Raw genomic sequence first — 6,486 nt, 5'->3', positions numbered from 1 at the left:
TAAAGACATTGGATTTATGGTTTATTACAACAATCTGTAACAAACTTATTCCCCTTTTTGTCCTACTACTACAGGGATGTTAATGGGCCACTTCTCCTTGACTGGTCCCTGAGAATATATGTTAACTACTTATGCTAAACTATCTGTTAGATCTTGAATTTAGCTGTGACACTCCTAGTACCTTTCCTAGTCCAGAGGCTTTCCTGGAAAGCTGGAAAGCTTGTCTCTCTCACCAACAGTTGATCCAATAAAAGATATTACCTCCCCCGCCTTATCTCTTTACTGATGTTAGTCAGATTCGTTCAGCTGGTACTTCGGAAAGCTATGAGCAATGGCAGGGGAAGGCATTAGGGAGGAGCACTCAAAAATAGAGGTTGGGTAAAATTAGACAAGTATAGAATGCATTCTCACACCATAGCCAGGAAGCCCTGGTGTACAGGATAGAAGGGAGGGAGAGACTATGCCTTCACCTTTCCAGCAGCCAGGGAAATTTGAAGCCCCCTTCAAATCCATCAGACTTCTACTGACTAGAAGCTGATATGAAAGATGGAGTGCCTTGAGTTTAGTTCTGGGACAAAAAGAAAAAGAGTACTTGTGACACCTTAGAGACTAACCAATTTATTTGAGCATAAGCTTTCGGTTTTCATTTTTTTGTTTAAAACCTGGAAAATGTTGAATGAAACAAATTTTCTAGAGTGCATTGTAGTCTAAAAATAAATTTGGATGGTATGGTTTCAACCAACCCTACCCATTACCTTTAAATAAAGCAACAGGTGGTAAATATCAAATAGAAACAGAAATGCAAATAAGATGCTGCTGCTACTTGGGGGAAATAGTCAGTTGTCTCAGTCCTGTAGAGTGGTAGAGAAGCTGTTAGTTTATTTGTATCGTTATTGGTGTGGCTTGGCATGCTCTCTCTTGATATCGTCACTCTCCTGGAAGCCCAGCAAAAATAGACTTAGGGAAGATGATCCCCTTATGCAAGCAAAAAGGGCTTGAATCGTTTACCTGGGATCAAAACCAAGATGATGATGTGGACCCAGAAAAGGAAGACCCCATCCATCCTGACATAGGTGTCCCTCCTCCTCCTGTCAAGGGATGGTAGTGAACTCTAAGTTGCCAGACTTGATTTTCTACCTTTGTTGCAACTCCTTCCTCTTTAATAAGTTTTGATAAATTGGCTCTGTCCAACACAGGTTGGACAGATCGGAACAAGGGCTCCAGCTGAAACTTTATACCTACTCTCCCCTTCAAAAAAGCTGTTCCAACCTTTCTTCGACTAGTGCCGGCCTGCTTATCTCTGACTCACCCCTCTCACAAAAGTGAGGAGGGGAAAACTTCTTATTTCTCCAAGCATCTTTTAATGGCCTAAACAACAGTAGCACCACTTAACGCCTGGCTGATTGCAGTATACTCCGACAGGGGGATACGGGAAGCTTTTTTTTTTTTCTTTTAATGGGAAGGCATAAACCATGGTTTTTCCCTCCAGGATAGAAACACTCCTTGTTAGGGGAAGAGTCTATAATCCATCTGCTGAAAAACACCATGCAATCTAGCACAATCCTGGATTGGCATAGCAGGGATGTTTTGGTCAGTCTTTAGGTGCAGTAGCAGAGCTGCATGGCATATTATGCTTACTGCCTCGCTCACTAGAAACAGCATACGCAATCAGCTTAGTTGCAAAGGAAAGGGAAAGGTTTTCATCCAAGTAGGGCACATGGTTATTTTGTCTTGGACAGTTGGAGACAACCTTTCTGACTGGCTAGGAATCTGTAAACCACAAAATGCTCATGTTAAAAGAATCTGGTCCAAGTTTCTTCTTTTATGACTGTTTGATTTTCTTGCTTCCCTTTTTCAAACTTTATTGTAATCAACATTAATCAAGATAAATATTTACTTCAGTTCAAACATATCAGCTTTAATTGCTAACGGGGCTATAAACAATATTTATTATGGTACACAAGAAAACCTAAACAGGTGTTAACATTTAAGTACAGAATCCATAATTAGATGTTAGTCTTGTAACATCATTGAAAAGTTATCAAAACCTATTGAGAAAAATAACAGGTACATGTACAGCTAATACACCTTTATTCTTTCTTAAGTTCTTTAAGTATTAAAATTAAGCAGTTACTATTTAGTTGGGGATTTTAAATATTCAGATCAGACTGCTTAATCAGCTGTGGGTGGTTGTTTCCTAACTGATATGTGTTATAATGGAGCACGGGGGTATCATAAATTTAGTTGTAAAAAACTAAATAAGCCCACAATTAATGAAAGAGCAGTTTCAAAGTAAATAAAATGAACAACTATATTAATTCAGTTCAAAATTAGGGCCTGATCCTGTGGCCTTTAGTCATGCAATGAGCCCTTTACCCAGCAGTAATCCCAGGCTTATATTGTGCAGAATTGGATCTTTATGGAGGAAGAGGTTGCCAAATACTTGCTAGCGAGACAAGGGCCTTTTGTGCCAATTCTAGAAATCAATAAGTTAGTACAGTCTGCCCTACATATTCAGAGATTGAGCATCTTATATAACTAGTTACAAAATGATCCCATTTTTAGTTCTGATCCTTTCATATGGAAGTGCAATCATGTACAATAAGGTGGAATAATTATGTTGATAATTATTCAAAAACTACAATGACCAGAAAAGTGGGCACTTTTCTTTTTTAGGCAGAAACCATGCAGCACTGAAGCAAGCATTCACTTTTCTTGCACTTAAGGTCACAAACTTATGTAAGTCAAAAATGTTGGGCCTGCCAAAAACATCATGCTGCACTCTCCCAAATAAAAGGACACTGTTATTCTTACAAGGAAAGGTTTGACAGGACAGGAAGTAGGCAGGGTCAGAGAAGTTTACTTAATACTGAAACTTATTTAACCATCTTGAAGCCAAAATACAATGGCAGTTTAAAACAAACAAACAATCTATCAAAAAAAGACAGACACAGAGTACCTGTAAACTATTGCAGGAGTTCCAGCCAATACAAAACCCAGAGAACCTTCCTAAAAACTCCCATAATTCTGCCATGTTACTGTATCTCATCTGCACTTTCCTAAGTGAAGTTAAGTATTTTTAAAATTTATGTTCAGAACTCACAACAAAAGGCAGCCCAATACAAAGGCTCAAAACTAGCTTCATTATAATGCAATCATTAAGTAAATTGCATTCCACTGAAAGTAGGGGGTTGGGGAAGGGAGAAGAGAGAGAATATGAAAGATAGGGAAAATATTGCTGTAACAATTTTTCCATTTTTGTTTTGTTTTGTTGAAACACAGCAGGAGAGCAAAGCCACAGACTTCTCTACTGTTCTTGTATGCCAGGAGGGATTATGCAAACGCTGCAACCACCCAAATCTTATTTAAATTATAGTCATTGTTCCCTTTTTAAATGGTTATACTTCTGCCTGCTTTCACTCAAATATTGCTGCATCTTGCTTTCTGCCAAAACAGTCCCATTGGGAGTCATCCACTCTTAATTGTAGATGAACAACTTGAAAAATATCTCTTGCAAAAAAAGATGCAGGATGGAAAAGCAAACTTTAAGTGCCACCTAGTGGCTAATTTATTGAAAACATTTGAAAGGGCCAAAAATAATTCTAAGACCCGAAGAGGAGGTCTGTGTAAACTCTAAAGCTTGTCTCTCTCTTGAACAGAAGTTGGTCCAATAAGAGATATTTTCTTCCCCACCTTGCCATTCTAATATGCTGGATCCAACAAAGCTACATTCTGCATACAAAAATAATTCTGAGCATACCCCAGGGCAATGCATTTGTTATATCTATGTATGGGCTGTGGAGGCTGTGTTCAAATTCACAGCCAGGTTACAGGATTCAGTATGGTATGGAATAAGCTGGAGGGCTTTGATTCAATGGTATCAATGATTTTTAAGGAATCCTTCTAAGATTTTTGGCCCCAAATGGAGATATTGAATGGCAGAACTCTCATAGCAATAACCTGTTCCTTCAGGAGTTTCACATCTTGTAAAAATGTTTATTGTTTCAAGCTGTCAGCTGCATTTCAATTCAAACTAGAAAACAGTCTCCTGGGAGTAAAATCATAGGTATGGATTTGGAGCCAAGCATCTGAATTCGAAAGCCACCCTTCCCGTGCAGATTGATTAGGGTTTGGAATTGAGGTTCAGATTTCATCCAACTCTAGTTATAACAAGGCCATTTCTTAAACAGGACACCAGATCTTTGTGTCGTAATTTTCTTTCCTTTCCCTGAGGGAAGGGTCTTCATTGACCATGAGAAATCCAATCAATCTTTACTTTTCTCTCCATGAAGGCACCAGATCCCACTTATTCATGCTGAAGAGCCTTGGTGAAGGAGCCATCCCATCTTTGCCTGCTTTGTATTCATCCCTAGGTGTCCACACCAAAGTCCCCTCTCTCCCCTCTGGGGATACACTACCTCTAAAGCAGTCTCAGTGGTTGATGTTTTAAATTAAATCAAGTTCAGACTAAACTTGCTGAAGGGAGATGAGGAAAATTTTTCATCCTGCATAAACATTTTGATTTAAGTGATTTTATTGTGAATTAAGCAAGCGAGCCTCCGATTTCTTGGTACCTTTCACCTTTGCTCCTCCCCCATCCCCACCTAGCAGGCCTTGCCTACTTAACAACTTGAACTTGGGCACTGAAAGCACTTAAAATTGAAGTAATGTATTTTCCTCATAGATCAGCCATCCTATAGCAGGTATGGCAGATTGCAAACAACCTGTCAACTGCCCTAATCTGGAAAAACTACTAGCTAGGTGCAATTCACAGCTATTCAGAACAGTCTTTAGCTTCTCCTGAATTGTGGTGGCCAAACACATGGAACTACACAAACTAGTTTCATAAACGTGTACAGCTAGCTTATGTCACTACAGACCGAAAACCAGGTTTCACCTGATGAAACAGCAACACAACAAGCAAGCACCACTGTGCTGTCCAGCCTCTTGTTCTTTTTTAAAAGCTAATTTGTACTTAATTTGAATGGTTTCAAAGAAAACATGTTGATGGCAGCATTTCTATAGACTGTTGTGATGCAAAAGCCATCCCCCATTAATTTTGTTCAATCAGGGCAGTAAATGTATACATTATTAAAATGGGATTAAATTAAATCTGTACACTAACATTCTTAAAACACTTGCTCCCACACATCCCAGATTTTTAAACTGGCTTGTAAGAACCCTTTTCCTATGGCCTAGTTCCATGTCCCTGTTCTGGTGGGAATAATATTTGCATAAATACAAACCAAATCTGGTTGGCAAGGGGAGGGAAATGAATCCAGCTGAACATTGCATGGCCAGACTGGAAAGACTCGGAACAGCTACTCCAAAAAGGCATTTTCCTTGATACTTGCAGGATTTCAATCAGAAATTCCAGTGGGAGCTAATGGCCAGTTTCACCACTAACTAACTCCTGTCTGTATATTGTGTGCGTGTGTAGCGTTGGAGGCTCAGCTGGATGGCAAGTTACAATATGGCTCCATAGCAAGTCGGAAAGAGGAAACATGAAGATTACAACAAAAGGGCAGAACCTCTGCTTCAGTGTTTCTTAAATCTATGGGCCTCACTGTGCAGTTGTGGGAGAGGGGATATGATAGTGCCAGCAAACCGTTCTCCCACATGGGAAGAGATTTACTTCAAAAGTAGTGACTATTTTTATTAACTTTTCCCCTTCCATGAAGGGAGCCTGTAGGCCTTAATCTACAGTTAGTGGGCTTTCTACAGTAAATGTTAAGCCTAACTGCAAAATAATGAATGGTAATCAGTTTACTCCATGGTTCTTTGGATTACAGAAGTTAGGTGCTTATAAAAAGTAACCAACTTCTTCACAAGAGAATAAAGATTTGCCATTCAAAACTATATTGAACCAGATACACAGCTCCAAAGCCATAGGGACGGGGAGAGCGGGGACTCTCAGTAAGTGACTTTAGTTGAAGAGTTCTCCTCAGCACTGTGGTTCGATTCACACAGGGAGTTCAGTTTGTCATGAACTAAAAGGTAGTGTAGTTTCCCTGTGAGGTGGGTGGACTTTTTCCCAGATCATTATTGGCATGAGTCCTGCAGCTTCACTTCAGCTACATATTGACTTTTCTGAATAGGTAGTGAAAATGGACTATGGAATGAAACATTTCAAGTTTTTCTGATCCTCTGCCAAGGATTCGCAATGGTCCACATACGTAGAGAGTTGTTTTACAGTACATGCGTAACTAACCACTTCTATAAAATATCATAGTTATTGCATACACCCTTTCTTGTGAGATTACACTCTAAAGCATGCATCGTACAGTATGCATCCGATGAAGTGAGCTGTAGTTCACAAACGCTTATGCTCAAATAAATTGGTTAGGCTCTAAGGTGCCACAAGTACTCCTTTTCTTTTTGCGAATACAGACTAACACGGCTGTTACTCTGAAACCACTCTAAAGCTGTCTTTCTACTGAGAGTGGGCTCACTAAACTCCTCCCTGCCCTTTAACATTTGCAGTAT

The sequence above is a fragment of the Eretmochelys imbricata genome, chromosome 10 (genome assembly GCF_965152235.1).
Source record: "Eretmochelys imbricata isolate rEreImb1 chromosome 10, rEreImb1.hap1, whole genome shotgun sequence".
In the NCBI taxonomy this organism is placed as follows: domain Eukaryota; kingdom Metazoa; phylum Chordata; order Testudines; family Cheloniidae; genus Eretmochelys; species Eretmochelys imbricata.
Note: the sequence above shows the minus strand (reverse complement) of the source record.